This window comes from Macaca thibetana, chromosome 13, assembly GCF_024542745.1.
Source record: "Macaca thibetana thibetana isolate TM-01 chromosome 13, ASM2454274v1, whole genome shotgun sequence".
NCBI classification, from domain to species: Eukaryota; Metazoa; Chordata; class Mammalia; order Primates; family Cercopithecidae; genus Macaca; species Macaca thibetana.
Window position 1 is genome coordinate 60,509,670 of NC_065590.1, and position 18,717 is coordinate 60,528,386.

Here is an 18,717-nt window from a genome sequence, read left to right on the forward strand (position 1 = left end):
TAGCTTCTTGAAAGTCATTGAACTGATAGGTACCAGAAATAGTGGAGATCTAGCTAATAAAGCCAGAAGGTTATTTGATTCTATCCTATTTATCACCCAGCAGCAAAAACTTCTTAAGCACTGACTCTGTGCTCTGTGTTATGCTAGGCTGTGTGGATTCTGAAGTATTAGGGGGATTCTTTTTTTTTTTTTTTTTTTTTTTGAGATGGAACCTCGCTCTGTCCCCAGGCTGGAGTGCAGTGGCATGATTTCGGTTCACTGCAACCTCCACCTCCCAGGTTCAAGTGATTCTCCTGCCTCAGCCTCCCAAGTAGCTGGGACTACAGGCGCACGCTACCACGCCCAGCTAATTTTTGTATTTTTAGTAGAGATGGGGTTTCACCACGTTGGCCAGGATGGTCTTGATCTTGACCTCATGATCCGCCACCTTGCCTCCCAAAGTGCTGGGATTACAGGTGTGAGCCACCGCACCCAGCCTTATTAGGAGGATTCTTTTGCTAAGGAGCTTATCTGTTCAAACCAAATAACATAAGATTACAAATGTGGAAATCCAGCAATAAGTGTTGTAGGAACTCAGAGGGACAGAGCATCAGTAAAGAATGGAGGGGGAGATGGGAATGATCTATGATGGACTTAAGTCAAGAGTGTATGATTTGGTGAGACCAAGAAGAAAGAGAAAGCTACCTCGTGCAAGGAGAATGGATAAAAGCATTGAAACTGAGATTAACAGGGTATTTTTGTGTGATTTGAAAGGTTACAGCCCAATGAGAGCAAAAGATGCATGCTGAATAGCTTGGCTTCATAAATTACTGACTTACTCCCTTTGAAATCAGTACTGTTTGGGACAGGTGTGGTAGCTCACGCCTGTAATCTCAGCACCTTGGGAGGCCAAGGTGGCTGGATCACCTGAGGTCAGGAGTTCAAGGCCAGCCTGGCCAACATGGTGAAACCCCATCTTTACTAAAAATACTAAAATTAGCTGGGCGTGGTGGTGGGCGCCTGTAGTCCCAGCTGCTTGGGAAGCTGAGGCAGGAGAGTTCCTTGAACCCAGGAGATGGAGGGGTTGCAGCGAGCTGAGATCGTACCACTGCACCCAGCCTGGGCAACATAGTGAGACTCTGTCTCAAAAAAAAAAAAAAAAAAGGAATTAGTACTGTTTGTTTTCCCTTGGAACCGTCTTCTAATATTCATAAAGTCTCTAGAAAACAGAAGTGTAACAACTGAAAGCATTTTCTACATTATTACCATAATATCCCAAATGGTATTAATTGCTTTTAACCTTTTAGTTTGAAATTTTTAAATAGTGAAATTGGATTGAAATCTTATTACTTTGGATTAGTGATTTCTCCAGTTTTCAAATCTATGTCTAATAATGAGTGTATCTGGGGAGATACTGTCATGTGATTTTACAGTTAGTTCTGCTGTAATGTGGCCTGTGTGTTCCTAAAAATCACTACACTGCACAAAATGGGCAATAAAAACCACAGAGCTTATGGGAAAGATGGGGTTAGGGCATAACACTAAAACAATTCATCAGCGACATGTAAAGAGAAGACGGGACCTTAATAAAAATGGTGGCACAGTTTTACACATGTAAAATGGTTACGAAATACAGGCATACCTGATTTTATTGTCCCTCACTTTATTGGACTTCTCAGATGTTGCTCGAATACTGTTTTTTATAAATGGAAGGTTTGTGGCAACCCTGCATCAAGCAAATGTATTAGCGCCATTTTTCCAACAGTAGTTGTTCTCTTCATTGGAAACTCACACAATGTTTCAAGCGTTTTCATTGTTACTATATCTTTTATGGTGATCTGTGATCTTTGCTGTTACTTTTTGTAATTGTTTTGCAGGACCATGGCTCATGCCCATATAAGATGGCGATCTTAATAATTGTTGTATGTATTCTGACTGCTTCACCTACCGACCTTCTCTCTCTCTCTCTCTCTCTCTCTCTCTCTCTCTCACCCTCCCTCTCTCTCCCCTCCCTGTTCCCTGAGATACAAAAATATCAAATTTAGGCCAGTTAGTAACCCTACTATGGCCTCTCAAGTGTTCAAGTGAAAGGAAAAAGTTTACATGTCTCTCACTTTAAATCAAAAGCTAGAAGTGATTAAGCTTAATGAAAAAGTTAGGTTGTCAAGAACTGAGATAGACTAAAAGTGAAGCCCCTTGTGCCAAATAGCCAAGTTGTGAATGCAAAGGAAAAGTTCTTAAAGGAAATTTAAAGTCTACTCTAGTGAACACGTGAGTGACAAGGAAGTGGAACAGCCTTATTGCTGATGGGGAGAAAGTTTTATGGTCTGGACAGAAGGTCAAACCAGGTACAACATTCTAAGCCAAGTCCTAATCCAGAATAAGGCTCTAACTCTCTTCGATTCTGTGAAGGCTGAGAGAGGTGAGAAAGTTACAGAAGAAAAGTTTGAAACTAGCAGTGGTTGATTCATGAGGCTTAAGGAAAGAAGCCATCGCCATCACATAGAAGTGCAAGGTAAAGCAACAAGTGCTGATGTAGAAGCTGGAGCAAGTTATCCAGAAGATCTAGCCAAGCTCATTGGTGAAGGTGGCTAAATAACAGATTTTTAATGTAAACTAAACAGCCTTCTATTGAAAGAAGATGCCATCTGGGACTTTTAAAGTTAGAGAGGAGAAGTCAGTGGCCACTTTCAATGCTTGACAGGCTGACTGTCTTGTTAGGGGCCGGTGCAGCTAGAGAATTTAAGTTGAAGTCAGTGCTAATTTACCATTTTGCAAATCCTAGGGCCCTTAAGAATTATGCTAAATCTAGTTTGCCTGTATACTGTCAATGGAACAACAAAGTCTGGATGACAACACATCCGTTTATAACATGGTTTACTGAATATTTTACGCTCACTTTTGAGACCTACTGCTCAGGGGGAAAAAAAAAATATATATATATATATATATATACACTTTCAAAATATTGCTGCTCATTGACAATGTACCTAGTCAGCTCTGTTGGAGATGTACAAGAATATTAATGTTTTTTTCATGCCTACAACACAAGATCCATTCTGTAACCCATGGATCAAGGAGTAATTTTGATTTTCAAGTCTTATGACTTAAGAAACACATTTTGTAAGGCTATAGCTGCCATAGATAATGATTCCTCTGATGGATTTGGGAAAAGTAAATTGAAAACCTTCTGGAAAGGATTCACCATTGTAGATGGATGCTATTGAGGACATTTGTGATTCATGGGAGGAGATAAAAATATCAACATTGACGAGAAGCTGATTCTATTCCTCATGAATGATGTTGAGAGGTTCAGGACTTCAGTGGAGGAAACCACCACCGATGTGGTGGAAGTAGCCAGAGAACTAGAATTAGAACAGTATCCTGAAGATGTGACTGAATTGCTGCAACATTATGATAAAACATGAACAGATGAGGAATTACTTCTGGATGAGAAAGAAAATGGTCTCCTGAGATGGAATCTACTAGTGAAGATGCCATGAATATTGTTGAAATGACAAAAAAGGATTTATGATATTGCATAAACTTAGTTAACAAAACAATGGCAGGGTTTGAGAGGGTTGACTCCAATTTTGAAAGAAGGTCTACTGTGGGTAAAATGCTATCAAACAGCATGGCATGCTACAGATAAATCTTTTCTGGAAGGAAGAGTCAATTGATGCAAGCAACTGCATGATTAAAATTTCATTTTAAGAAATTGCTGGCTGGGCGCGGTGGCTCATGCCCATAATCTCAGCACTTTGGGAGGCTGAGGCAGGCAGATCACTTGAGGTCAGGAGTTTGAGACCAGCCTGGCCAACATGGTGAAACTCTGTCTCTACTAAAAATACAAGAAAAATTAGCTGGGCGTGCTGGTAGGTGCCTGTAATCCCAGCTACTTGGGAGGCTGAGGCACAAGAATTGCTTGAAGCCAGGAGGCAGAGGTTGCAGTGAGTTGAGATTGTGCCACTGCACTCCTGCCTGGGCAATAGAGCAAGACTCAGCCTTAAAAAAAAAAAAAGAAATCTCCACAGCCTCCTCAACCATCACGCTAATCAGTCAGCAGCCATCAACTTGAAGACCACACCTTCCACCAGCAAAAAGATTACAACTTGCTGAAGGCTCAGATAATTATTAACATTATTTAGTAATAAAGTATTTTTAAATTACGTGCATTTAAAAAACATAATGCTATTGCCCACTTAATAGACTATGATATAGTAGAAATATAACTTTTATATACACTGGGAAACAAGAAAATTCATATGACTCACTTTATTGTATAATTTGCTTTATTCTGGTGGTCTGGAACCAAATCTGCAGTATCTGCAAGATGTGCTTGCACCCAAATATTACAATAAACATGGCACTTTTCCTTGGAAAAGGTTTCCTTGGCAAAGGTTTGCTTCTGGAAGTAGACGTGAGAAGGGTTGCCTATTGTGAGTTATTGCGAAGTGGTGAGATGGTTGTTGGAAATCTGAGGGAAAATTAACACCAGATGTGGGTGTGTGTGGCTCATGACATGTAGTAAACTGAGGTAGCTGAGAGGTGGGTATTTGTTAAAACGATATTGAGATATAATTCACATACCATACACATCACCTATTTAAAATATACAATTCAGTGGTTTTTTGCAACCACTAATCTACTTACTATCTCTATAGATTTGCCTATCCTGGAAATTTGTTATAAATTGGGTCTTATAATATGTGATCTTTTGTGACTGCCTTCTTTTACTTAGCATAATGTTTTGAAGGTTTATCTACGTTGTAGCATGCTTCAGTACTTTGTTCCTTTTTGTGGCTGAATAATATTCCATTGTATGGATATATATCAAATTTTGTTTACCCATTTATCAGTTGATGGACATCTAGGTTCTTTCCACATTTGGGCTGTTGTGAATAAGCTGCATCAAACATTTGTGTATAGGTTTTTTATGGACATATGTGTTTATTTCTCTTGGGTATGCCTAGGAGTGGGATTGCTGGTCACATGGTAGTGTTAAGGGTTTGAGAAGCAAGCTCCAGTGTTCAAACTCTATAAAGTGCAGTTTGGTAGTATCTGTAAAAATTACAAGTACACTTCTTCGACCCAGCAATTCTACTTTTTGGACTTTATCCAGTAGATATACTTGCACACTTACAAAATGTTAAATATATAAGATTACTCATTTCAGCATTGAAAATTACCTAAATATCCTTTAGTAAGGGATAGGGTTAGGATAAATTTAACCCACCCTGTGAAGTACTGTGCATTTGTAAAAACTAAACACATAAAAACAGGAAAAAAACCCAAAACAAAACTCTTTATTTACTGATATATTAGTGGAAAAAAGCAAGGTGAAGAAATGTGTACAGGATGCTACCATTTATGTCAAAAGTTGTCAGAGGGCATAGATACACGTATATTTCTGGAAGGACACATGAGAAACTGATAAAACAGGTTGTCTTTTGCGAGGGGATCTGAGAAGCTAGAGGACAAAGTAAGGAGACTTTCCACTGAATATCCTTTGCTATCTTTTGAAATTTGAACCACATTAATGTACTACCTAGTCAAAATAAAAGTTATAATGAGTTAGATTTTGCCAGTACTTAACTTCTTGCTTATGGAAAGTAGGCCTATATCAGGAAGTTGCTAGATTTCTCTCATGTCACCTAAACTTCAGTAGACTGCAAAAGTTGTCCTAAAATCTCCAACGTACTGGAGAACAGCCTAGTCGCCAGAGGACTATGGCTAAAAATTATCAATTTGTAATATAAAACATTTTATATAATATCACATAGCACATGACATGAAATAGTAATGCAAAAGTATTTTAATAACTTTTAAAGCATTTTTGTTATAGCATTTCTCAGAGCAATCTAGTGAGATACTCACTTTCACCATTTTCTAGTTGAAGAACCTAGAAAGCTGACAGGTTAAGTGATTTGCCCAAGTTCTGTAGCCAGGAAGTAGTAGAGCTGGGATTGGAATCTAGATCATTAGATGGTATAGAAGTTAGATGACTCCAGTAATTGAGGATCAGAAAACAGGTTCTTGCCCTGTTTTTACTACTTAGTGGCCAAGTGATCTTAGACAAGCTACTTAACTTCACATATCCTTATATGTAATATGATTAGAATAAAACTAATATGTACTTCGCAGGGCTATATCAGAACTGAGTGAAATGAATGAAATCAAATAGTAGGTGCTCAAGAAATCTTTGTTGAATGGATTAAAAAATGTCAGGGAACATTTTATATATCATATTTTCAATCCTTACTGCAGTTTGTCTCAGTATTTCTTCCTCGTTTAGGTGACAGACCAAGGAGCGCAGTGCGTAGATAACTGTGGAGGAGGGCTGGTTTCTAATTTAATATAATGTGAAGTTAATTTGAACTTTGACATAAAAGAAGAATCTAAGTCTTTATGTTTCCACCATACACTAGAGTTAGTTCACTTTCTTCTTAGTACTTTTATTATACTTCCAAATTTTACTATGGAAAGGATGTCAAATTTTGAATAAGCTAGGAAATAATTGGATAGATTGACTTGTTGAACATTAGAGTTTGCCTTCTTAAATGTTCACTTTTAAGCAAAAATATTTAAAAATTTAAAGATCTGATGGTTTTGCAGTGATAATATGAAATATTCACAAAAAATTACTAGTTATACTGAAATTGCTCCAATATATAGTTAGCATTATTTATATTAAATCACAACTTTATTTTTTAATTTTTATTTTTTGTGTGTACATAGTAGATATGTACATTTCTGGAGTATATGAGCTATTTTGATACAGACACACAATGCATAATAATCACATCAAGGTATTCACATCAAGCATTATCTTTTGTATGTATGGTTGTACAAGCAATCCAATTATACTCTTACTTATTTTTAAATGTACAGTTAAATTATTATTGACTATAGTCACCCTGCTTTGCTATCAAATACTAGATCTTATTCATTCTAACTTTTTCTGTGCCCATTAACCACATTCTCTGCATCCTCCATCCCCACTACGACCCTTTCCAGCCTGTGGTAACAACCATCCTTCTACTCTCTATCTCCAGGAGTTCAATTGTTTTAATTTTTAGCTGCCACAAATAAGTGAGACATGCAAAGTTTGCCTTTCTGTGCCTGGCTTATTTAATTTAACATAATGACCTCCAGTTCTGTCCACATTGTTGCAAATGGCAGGATCTCATTATTTTTAACAGCCAAGTAGTACTGCATGTATGTACCACATTTTAAAAAATCCATTAGTCTGTTGATGGACACTTAGGTTGCTTCCAAATGTTGGCCATTGTGATTAGTGATGCGATAAACATGGGAGTCCAGCTATCTCTTCAATATACTGATTTCGTTTCTTTTGGGTATATACCTAGCAATGTGATTGCTGGATCATATGGCAGATCTGTTTTTGTTTTTTTGAGAACTGATCTCCATAATGGCTGTACTAATTTACATTCCCACCAACAGTATATGAGAGTTCCCTTTCTCCACATCCTCGACAGCATTTGTTATTGCCTGCCTTTTGGATAAAAGCCATTTTAACTGGGGTGAGATGATACCTCATTGTGGTATTGATTTGCATTTCTCTGATGACCAGTGATATTGAACACCTTTTCATATACCTGTTTACCACTTGTATGTCTTTTTTTGAGAAATGTCTATTCAGATATTTTGCCCATTTTTTTAATTGGATTATTAGATTTTTTTTTTTTCCCGGGTAGAGTTGTTTGAGCTCCCTATATAGTCTGGTTATTAACCCTTTATTAGATAGATAGATTGGAAATATTTTCTTCCATTTTGTGGGTTGTCTCTTCACTTTCTTGATTGTTTCTCTTGCTGTGCAGAAGCTTTTTAACTTGATGTGATTCCATTTGTCCATTTTTGCTTTGTTTGCCTGTGCTTGTGGGGTGTTATTCAAGAAATCTTAGCCCAATCCAGTGTCCTGGAAAGTTTCCCCAGTGTTTTCTTTTAGTAGTTTCATAGTTTGTGGTCTTAAATTTAAGTCTTTAATCCATCTTGGTTTGATTTTTGTATATGGCAAGAGTTAGGGGTCTAGTTTCATTCTTCTGCATATGGATATCCAGTTTTTCTGCCACCACTTATGGAAGAGACTGCTTTTTCCCCATTGTATGTTCTTGGCATCTCTGATGAAATGAGCTCACTGTAGATGTATGGTTTTACTTCTGGGTTCTCTATTTGTTCTCTTGGTCTGTGTGTCTGTTTTTATGCCAGTACTATGCTGTTTTGGTTACAATAGCTCTGTAGTATAATTTGAGTCAAGTAATGTGATTCCTGCAGTTTTGTTCTTTTTGCTCAGGATAGCTTTGGCTATTCTGGGTCTTTGTGGTTCCATATAAATTTTAGGATTGTTTCTTCTATTTATGTGAAGATTATTATTGGTATTTTGATAGGGATTGCAATCTGTGGATTGCTTTGGGTAGTATGGACATTTTAACAATATCGATTCTTCCAATTCATGAACACAAAATATTTTTCTATTTTTTTGTGTCCTCTTCAATTTCTTTCATCAGTGTTTTATAGTTTTCATTGTAGATATCTTTCACTTCTTTGGTGAAGTTAATTCATAGATATTTAATTTTATTTGTAGCTGTTTTAAATGGGACTACTTTTTTATTTCTTTTTCAGATTATTTGTTGTTGGCATACAGAAATGCTACTGATTTTTGTATGTTGGCTTTGTATCCTGCAACTTTACTCAATTTGTTTATCAGTTCTAATAGTTCTTGGTAGTTTTTAGGTTTTTCCAAATATACGATTATATCATCTGCAAACAACGATAATTTGACTTCTTCCTTTCCAATTTGGATGCCCTTTATTTTTTTTCTCTCATCTGATTGCTCTAGCTAGGACTTCCTGAGTCACAACTTTAATTTCAAAGAACTGTATTTAATTATTTAAGGAGGTTGTACAAAATACATGACTAATACATGCTTTTTCCTACTTAATAATAATTTAGAACACAAATTAAAATTTCAGCTTGAAGTTCTTATGCTGTAGTTCTAATTAATAAAAAGTATTTAAAATACCTTGAAGTATCAACTGAAGATTTTAGAGCTTTAAATATTTTTATCATTCATCCTGTGTTTTAATATGTAAAACACAGTAGAGTTTTGTGTGTATTTTTTTAACTTAAAGACAGCCCTTTTAGTATTACTGAAATATGAATAATTCAGATGTTCAGTGTGAACAGGCTAATTTTGAGTTGGCATGACATCTCATTTAGTGTTGAATCAATATAAATGTTTTATAATATTTTTAAGTGAAATAACTTTATATACTAGTTTTTAATGTATTTATTTGCATGTCTATAGAAAACTTATGTTGAACAGATGATAATCATGTGAAGACAGAGAACACCAAAGCTTTGAGCTTGTGAACTGTGTAGGAACTACATCCTACGAGTTAAGGATCAATTCTGATATTATTGGGATTTTATACATAACTAAAAGACACTATTTTGACAGGATTTCTCCTTACAGTAAATGTTAAGTTACCCCGGGAAAACAAAACAAAAGAATGCTGTTATAAAGAAACTTGGAAGTAGAAAAGTCATTTGGTTTCTTAAAATATTCTGCCAACTTCTTATTGGTATACTTATTAAATAATATCCTCAGTTTGTACCAATTTAATTCAGTTATTGCATTGGCATTAAAATTATTTTTTTTTCATTTGCAGACTTTCTTATAAAGGACAGTAATAATCTGACTACTATATACCTGTATAGTTCATTGAAACTTGCTTTTTGACTTATCAGTTCTTTTATGCTGTTATTTGAATGTTTAAGTTAGAATCTGATCACTTTTGGTGAACTAAATAGATTCCTGAATAGTACTAAACAAAAATCTTGCCAAGAGTGGTGATCTTGCCAAGGTGAAAGCATTCAATAACACCTGTTTGTGTAGACAAAGACAACAGGCCTCTTTTTGTCATCTTTGTATTGAAATAGATTTTATATTGAAGCAACCACTGTGGACACTAAGAGTGAAAATATAGTGAGTGACCAAAGATTTATTCACATAAAAATTAGGTAATTTAGTATAAATGTGGGCAAAAAATTTAGTGGCAAAGAGGCATTTGTTTTAATATTCAGTGGGGAAGGAAAGCATTTATATTAGAATTTTATAAAATACCTTTAGCCACTAGGAGGAGTTGTATAGTGTCTCTTTTTTAGTTGAAGAGACTAGCAGTTCAAAAAATTAAATCTATTTAAACAAACACTATTCTGATGACAGCATATTTAAACCATGAGTGTTTACTGTGAACTACCCCCAGGTGCCTGATACAGTGTCTGGCATGTAGTAGGCATTCAAAATGGCCTGTTTACTTCAATTAATATTTGATGTAATGAATTCCAGTGGAGTCAAATATTTTGGACAAGTACTTGGAGCACAGTGTCATGAAGATTGGTCTGTAACATTGCTTTAGTCACTTTTTAAGTTCATTCACAGGGGGGCCATTTATTTATTCTGAGCCCTATTGACTGTGCATATATTCCTTAACTTTGAAAAAGTTAGCCAATAACCGTAGAATTCAAATAGCTTTATTATGGAAACTTATAAAATGAGAGTACATCAATGTCAGTGATGCTAGAAATTAGTTAATAGAAAGGAATTTACCTATGTTATTCTTTTTATCTTATTTATTACAAAATAATGTATATATATGTTTGTAGTAAAAATTCAAATAGAAAAATATAGAAAGTTAAAGATCCTAGTAATGCTATCATAGAAGCAATGAACAACTGCTAGCAGGTTGTATATGTTCTTCGAATTTTGTATTTTATATATATATATAAAATTTTAAAACAAAATAGTTAAACTAGTCATGGCTTTATAACTTTTTTCCCACTAATGTATTATGGACATCCTTATCTGTGTGTGTATGTAATCTACCTCTTCTTGCATAGTATTCTTAGCTAGTATACCTCTGTAAGTAACATAAAACTTCAGCTTATACTGGTTTGAATAATAAGGAAACTGATTATGTCACATAACGGAGATTGGATGGTTCTAGATACAGATAGTTATGGTATGGCTGTGCTTCTTACTGATTCTCCTTGTTATTATCCTCAGGTTGGTAGTGGGATGGCAGCAGCTTCTCTTCCTTGAGTTTTCCTAATCATTGGGAGACAGAATGGGATTATCAGTATTTAATTAATTAGTCTAATCATCAGGGTTGAGATGAATGTTGAGCAATTAATCATCATTACAAGTATTCCATGTACCATGATTTATTTAACTAATTTCCTATTAAGGTTTATTATCAAATTTTCATGATTATAAATAATGTTGTTAGGTATATCTTTGTACCATATAACTTTGTATTCTTGTGCAAAGGTTTTTGTAGACTAGATTACTGGAGTAACTTTCCTAGATCAAAGGAAGTTGACAGACACTGTCAAACTAAAGTTCTAATTTGAAGAATATGTGTATACCCGCATACATATTCCTACCAATAGAGTGTAGGTTTCCCTGACTCCCCATCAGGGCTCTTTACCTCTTATCAATCTACCAGGGCTGCTACCTACAGGGGTCTGCCAAGGGGGCAGACTGTGCACTATAGTAGCTTCATCTGATTTCTAAGAGGAGGCATAAGCCTTGGCCATGAATTTTTAAGTCTGATTTATAGAACCACCATTTACTAAATTTCAGTGGAATATTACTAACTGAATCACAGAGAGAACATTTATCTTACCCAGCCTCCCTGCCTCCATTCTCTTTCCTGACTCATGTTACAGAAAACTCAGTAGAAAATAACATCCAGGCCGGGCGCGGTGGCTCAAGCCTGTAATCCCAGCACTTTGGGAGGCCGAGACGGGCGGATCACGAGGTCAGGAGTTCGAGACCATCCTGGCTAACACGGTGAAACCCCGTCTCTACTAAAAAATACAAAAAACTAGCCGGGCGAGGTGGTGGGCGCCTGTAGTCCCGGCTACTCGGGAGGCTGAGGCAGGAGAATGGCGTAAAAACCCGGGAGGCGGAGCTTGCAGTGAGCTGAGATCCGGCCACTGCACTCCACCCTGGGCGACATAGCGAGACTCTGTCTCAAAAAAAAAAAAAAAAAAAAAAAAAAAGAAAATAACATCCAGTCCTCAAAAGGCAGCTTCAACACAGGGAAAATTGGGGCTAGTTAAGATAGGAAGTGTGCCCATGTGAAGTGTGAGCAAGAGAAAAGAAACGGCATGACAACCCTAAAAATGCACTATAGAAGAAGAAAAAAGGGCATGCAGAAGATGAAGAATCTGGCCTGAAAGAAAATGCTACCCTAGAAGCAAAAACAAACAAAAAAGCCTCCACACAGTTTATCGTGAAAAATAGTACTAAGGATATGAATTGAATAAATTAAGAGCAGAGAGGAGATCATGAAACAAAATGACGTGGAGAAGAAGATTGCAGAATTAGTGAAATAAATTGAGAATGCAAAGGTCACTATTACAGGTCATAAGTCAGAAGTATCAAGAAACAGACAAATTAGAAAGTCAGGTTTTAGCATGGAAGAAAGGTTTGAGCTAATCAAAATGAATGAGGGGTCGGGGGGATTGGGAAAAATAAAGCATTTAGAGAAGATGTAATAAATATAGAGGAGAAACAAAAGAGATGCAAACGTAAGACTGGTTAGTGTCTCTAAATTACCCAATAAAAAATGATTCAAAGATATGATAGAAGACAGTTTCCACAAATGAGGGGATTCTCCAATTTGTACATTAAAAGGACTCACTATATCAAGAAAATAACTGAATTAGAGTTGCAGAACAATATAAATAAAAACTAATACAAGCAATGGAAGTTAAACAGTGCAGGGAGGAGCAGTGAAGAAAATATAATTGTACCGGTCATATCCCCAACTATTCTGGCTGTCCCCAGATACTGAGCCTGTTTGGTACAACCTCTTCAAGGAATAAGTTTTAAATGAAATCCTACATCTCAAACCATGAGTCCCCACCTTACAGCTAGCCCCTTTCCCCGGTTGGCCCAAAGTACTGGGAGCTAGGCTTATACCATCTAGGCAGAATATTGAAATATTTCTTTCAAGGGAAAATGGTACAAAAGAAAAACTTACAGATATTGACATTTTGGGATTCTCTAAGGGAAAGTCAGGATTCCTACCCAGTCCCTAGTTCTGTGCATCCCCCCGCTTGAATTATCTTACTTATGCATTGTAAACATCCAGTCAACTATTTAATGTTTCACTTTGTTGTTGCTGTTGTTTAAAAATAGTGTTATTGAAATATAACTGCATACCACAGAATTCACTCATAAAGTGTATAATTCAGTGGTTTTTAGTATAGGCACAGTACAGCCATTGCCACAATCTAATTTTGGGACATTTCACCACATTAAAAAGAAACTATGACTATTAGCAGTCTTCCCCTATTCCCACTCCTCTCTCCATGGCCCAGGCAACCACTACAGGAGTGTCCAGTCTTTTGGCTTCTCTAGGCCACATTGGAAGGATAAGAATTGTCTTGAGCCACACATGCAATACATTAACACTCACGATATAACTGATGAGCTAATAAATAAGTTATAAAAAAAAAAAAATCTCATAATGTTTTAAGAAGGTTTATGAATTCGTGTTGGGCCACATTCAAAGCCGTCCTGGGCTGCCATGTGGCCCATGGGCCGTGGGTTAGACAAGCTTACACTAATATATTTCCTATCTCTGTAGATTTGCCTAGTCTAGACATTCATACATCATGTTTTAAGTAGATTGAGAAGTAAAGAATCACCAGATATTTGAGGAATCCTCACGTAAAATCCAGAAATGAAAACAACAAAAAAGAAACTCAGGGGAAATAGAGGCAATATACAAAGACAGAAGATAACTTAAAAATTTACTTTTTTTTAAACTTTACCATAAAAGGTGAACAGGAGGCAGTCAAAATGAATATTCAGAGAACAAGAAAACTTTTGGGAAATAAACACACTATTAAACTCAGCAGAAGTAGAGACAAAAGTTGAAAAGATTCCCAAGTCAAACAAAAAGGCAAAGATTGCAAAATGAGTTAAAAGATAAGAAAAGCAGAAATTAGTTCAAAATAATAATATTCCTAGCAAAAGAGTAAGGAAAAAATTCTTAAGTGATCTGATAAACAAGGTCTTTAAATAGAAGACAATTTTAAGAACCAGAAGACTTGAGCTTTTAGATTAAGAAGGCCCATATATTTTCAGCACAGTGGATGAAAAAACACTTTAAAACACATTTTCGGGAAATTTTTGATAACCAGGAATAAAGAGATTGATTATTATAAAAGTTTCTAGAGAATGAGAGAAACATGATACCTAGAGAGGATGGGAAACCAGAATGGCTTTGAACTTCTCAAGTGGGAATCAGAAAACAGTAGAGCAATGCCTTCCAAATTCTGAGGCAGGGCCAGGCGCTGTGGCTCACGCCTATAATTTCAGCACTTTGGGAGGCCAAGGTGGGCGGATCACTTGAGGTCAGGAGTTCGAGACCAGCCTGGCCAACAAGGTGAAACCCTGTCTCTACTAAAAATACAATAATTAGCTGGGCATGGTGGTGGGCGCCTGTAATCCCAGCTACTCCGCAGGCTGAGGCAGGAGAATCACTTGAGCCCAGGAGGCGGACGTTGCAGTAAGCCAAGATCGCACCACTGCACTCCAGCCTGGACAACAGAGTGAGACTCCATCTCAAAAAACAAACCAAAAAATAACAACCCTCCCCCCACAAATCCCGAGGCAGAATGATTCCCAAAAATTACAGTAAATTCATTTTCAGACTTCAAACATCTCTAAGAATCTATTTTCTGTGTACCCTTTCTCAGGATTCTATGGAAGGAGGTGCTGAAAAAGAAAATTCCTTTCTCAGGAATCTATTGAAGGAGGTGCTTAAAAAGAAAAGAAAAGAAAAAGGAACATAGATGGAGGAAGTCTTGGAATTTAGGAAAGAGCAGATCCAAAAGAACTAAGAGAGGCAAAGGGAATTCGCAAACACAGCAGTTGTGCAGCAGTCCTAGGTGGCTCCAAAAAGATGGAAGGAGCAGGGAGAAGAGATCAAGCATTTGGAGGCGCTACTTAGCTTCTTTGGAATATTTGAAGATTATTTAATGACAGGTACATAAGCAAACTGAGGGGTGAAAAAGAGGCAGTTATTAACATCCATGGACAATTAAAGATTATATTTACTGTGAGAAAAGAAATGTATGATTGTGGTTTACTGTGTGGTTCACTGTGATTAGCAGTTTTATAATCATCATAGTGTAGAACATTCCTATTGATTCGGTTGAAAGGAGGAGATGTTACCATTGTAGAAGGGACATGAGTCAGGGAGAAATGTGTATGTGGAGGTAGGCAGCTTGTAGGTAAAAGGTGCTAAATCCTCTTCTCCCATAGAAGAAGGCAGAAAGTAAGTTAATCTTGAAAAATCTATACTTAATGTATGTGTTTTTTTTGTTTGTTTTGTTTTGTTTTTTTCATTTGAGGTAAATAGAAGAAACAGCAAAAAGGTTGAAAAAATCTGCCTCGAGGCTGGGCGCGGTGGCTCACACCTGTAATCCCAGCACTTTGGGAGGCCGAGGCAGGCAGATCACCTGAGGTCAGGAGTTCGAGACCAGCCTCAACATGGAGAAACCCTGTCTCTACTAAAAATACAAAATTAGCCGGGCATGGTGGTGCATGCCTGTAATCCCAGCTACTCGGGAGGCTGAGGCAGGAGAATTGCTTGAACCTGGGAGGCGGAGGTTGCGGTGGGCTGAGATTGCGCCATTGCACTCCAGCTTGGGAAACAAGAGTGAAACTCCATCTCAAAAAAAATATATATATATATCTGCCTTGGAGCAGACATCAGGAGTGGGGAGGGATGGAAGAGGAGACTACTATTTTAATATTAGTTTAATTGTACTCCTTTACTTTAAAGATGTCACATATATTATTTTGATAAATATATAATTTTTACTTTAAAAAGACAGGGCACAGAGGTTTTCTATTTTTAACAATAGGTCTTGCTTCCCTTTTTTCTACATTTATTATATGTAGGATCATAAACACTTGGCTACAGCAAAATAGAGGGCAACCTCTCTGATGATCATACTTTTTATTTTAATAAACATAAGATGGCCACAAGTGTGCTGGAACCATGAAAAATGTGAAGGCATGGATCTTGCCTCTTAGCCCAAGGAACTTAGAGCTTAGAGGTTAGAAAGATACATACACAAATCTTTTTTTTTTTTTTTGAGACAGGGTCTCACTCTGTCGCCAGGCTGGAGTATAATGGCGCGGTCTTGGCTCACGGCAACCTTTGCCTCCCAGGTTCAAGCGATTCTCCGGTCTCAGCCTCCTGAGTAGCTGGGATTACAGGCGCCTGCCACCGTGCCCAGCTAATTTTTTGCATTTTTAGTAGAGATGGGGTTTCACCATGTTGGCCAGGCTGGTCTCGAACTCCTGACCTTGTGATCCGCCTGCATTGGCCTCCCAAAGTGCTGGGATTACAGGCGTGAACCACTGCGCCCAGCCACATAAATCTTACTGAATTATCTCTGATCATATAGTTGTCTTGATTAAAAACCTTCATGGTTCCTTAGTTTGACATTTAAGAATTTTCTAAAATCCTAACCCTAAATCTATCACCATGATAACATTTCACACCAATTACGATGACTGTAATAAAAAAAAGATAATGACAAGTGTCATGATGGAGGGTGTGCAAAAACTGGAATCCTCAAACACTGCTGGTAGGAATATAAAGTGGTTCAGCCACTTTGGAAGAGTCTGGTAGTTCCTCAAGTGATTAAACATAGAGTTTGCATATGACCCAACAATTCCACTCCTAAGTGTAATCCCAAGAGAGATGAAAACATATGCTCACACAGAAACTTGTGCATAAATGTTCATAGCAACATTATTCATAATAACCAAAAAGCAGAAGCAACCCAAATATCCATCAGCTGTTGAATAGATAAAATGTGGAATATCAATAGAAAGAAATATGATTGAGCCATAAAAAGGACTGAAATATTGATACATGCTACAACATGGATGAAACCCGGTCTCTACTAAAACTACAAAAATTAGCCAGGCGTGGTGATGCACACCTGTAATCCTAGCTACTCAGGAGTCTGAGGCAGGAGAATGGCTTGAACCCGGGAGGTGGAGGTTGCGGTGAGCCGAGATCGCTCCATTGCACTCCAGCCAGGGCAACAAGAGCGAAACTCCGTCTCAAAACAACAACAACAACAAAAAAAAAACAAACAAAAAATCCTAACTCTGCCCTACTTTTCCAGCCTTATTTCTCGTACTTCTCTTGGCCTCTAGCAATCTGATTTATGTTCTTTTGTCTGCAGTGCAGCTCTTTCTCCAGTCTTCCAGTTTAAGACCTAACGCTACCTATTCTTTCCAATCCAGCTTAACTTCCTCCTGTTCCATAAAATAGAAAAAGTGAATTCTTCCCAACAGAAAGTAATCTCTGCTCTTAACCTCTACCACACCTTGTGTCTCCACTTTATGTATTACAGTATAGAGGAGGTGTGTGTTAAGTTGGAGCTTAGTCAACATTGTCAGCCACATGTAGTCAAAAATTGCCTTTGAAAATCCTTTAAATTGCTTGAACAGTACAGTTCTCTTTACATTGAACTTGGCCAGTTTTTCCTTCCAACATTGGAACAGATCTCTGTTCTGTTGAATGCTAGTTGAAAAAGCTGACTTACAGGTGTTATATGAAATAAAAAAGAACAATAAAGCCCTAAAAATAGTACAAATCTGGATATATGTGATTGGCTCCAGCCTGTTCTTAGCCCTGCTTCAATGGAAACAAGCTAAGGTTCTTATCTTGTGTAGTTGGGGAGTATGAGATGGATGGATGATAGAGGGATTGGTTTGTGAACTGACTTGTCATCATTTGCGACTTTTAAAATTCAGTGTACATTTTGCGTGTAATAATTGGCCTGTTTCTAATTAAATAAATCATCTAACAAAACAAATGTTTTCCCCCATACTATCTAGAAGAGGCTACTTTTCATTAACTTCACAGTAGCTTCACCTTGCAATTTAAACAATTGAATATTTGGACCCTACTTATTGCATTGCAGTGGACTTTTACCTGACTGTAACCAGAACTGTCTGGTTACAGTTCACACTATGTATATATAGTTCACACTATGAGGGCCAGGCTGAAACTAACACCTACTAAGAGAATGGCAGAATTAAGTCTTTCCACCTTTACACTCTCCGACGTGCACTTAGTATATAGGAATGGTAGGCAAAATCACCAGATCTTTTGAAATATTTTGTTCTTGTTCTCTGCCTTTTTCTTGCCGAGTAAATTGAATTGGTTTGTATAAATGAAATGTGATGTAAGAAAGACTAGCTGAGGCCAGGTGCAGTGGCTCATGCCTGTAATCCCAACACTTTGGGAGGCTGAGGTGGGCGGATCACGAAGTTAGGAGTTCGAGACCAGCCTGGCCAACATAATGAATCCCCAACTCTACCAAAAATACAAAAATTAGCCGGGCGTGGTGGTGCACACCTGTAATCCCAGCTACTCAGGAGTCTGAGGCAGGAGAATTGCTTGAACCTGGGAGGCGGAGGTTGCACTGAGCTGAGATCACTCCATTACACTCCAGCCTGGGCAACAGAGATTCCATCTCAAAAAAAAAAAAAAAGAAAGACTCATTGAATAAATGATGCACCATCCATACAATGGAATACTACTACAACTGTTACCAAGGAAAAACAAGCAAAATTCGGTTTATAACGTGATGCATCTG

At 37.3% G+C, this 18,717-nt stretch overlaps 1 protein-coding gene across 1 annotated transcript in view; it reads left to right on the forward strand.

Annotated features, from left to right (window-relative positions):
* PIGF (phosphatidylinositol glycan anchor biosynthesis class F) overlaps nt 1-18,717 on the forward strand; it is a 36,809-nt gene that overhangs the window by 5,447 nt on the left and 12,645 nt on the right. The gene's annotated exons all lie outside the window — the stretch shown is intronic.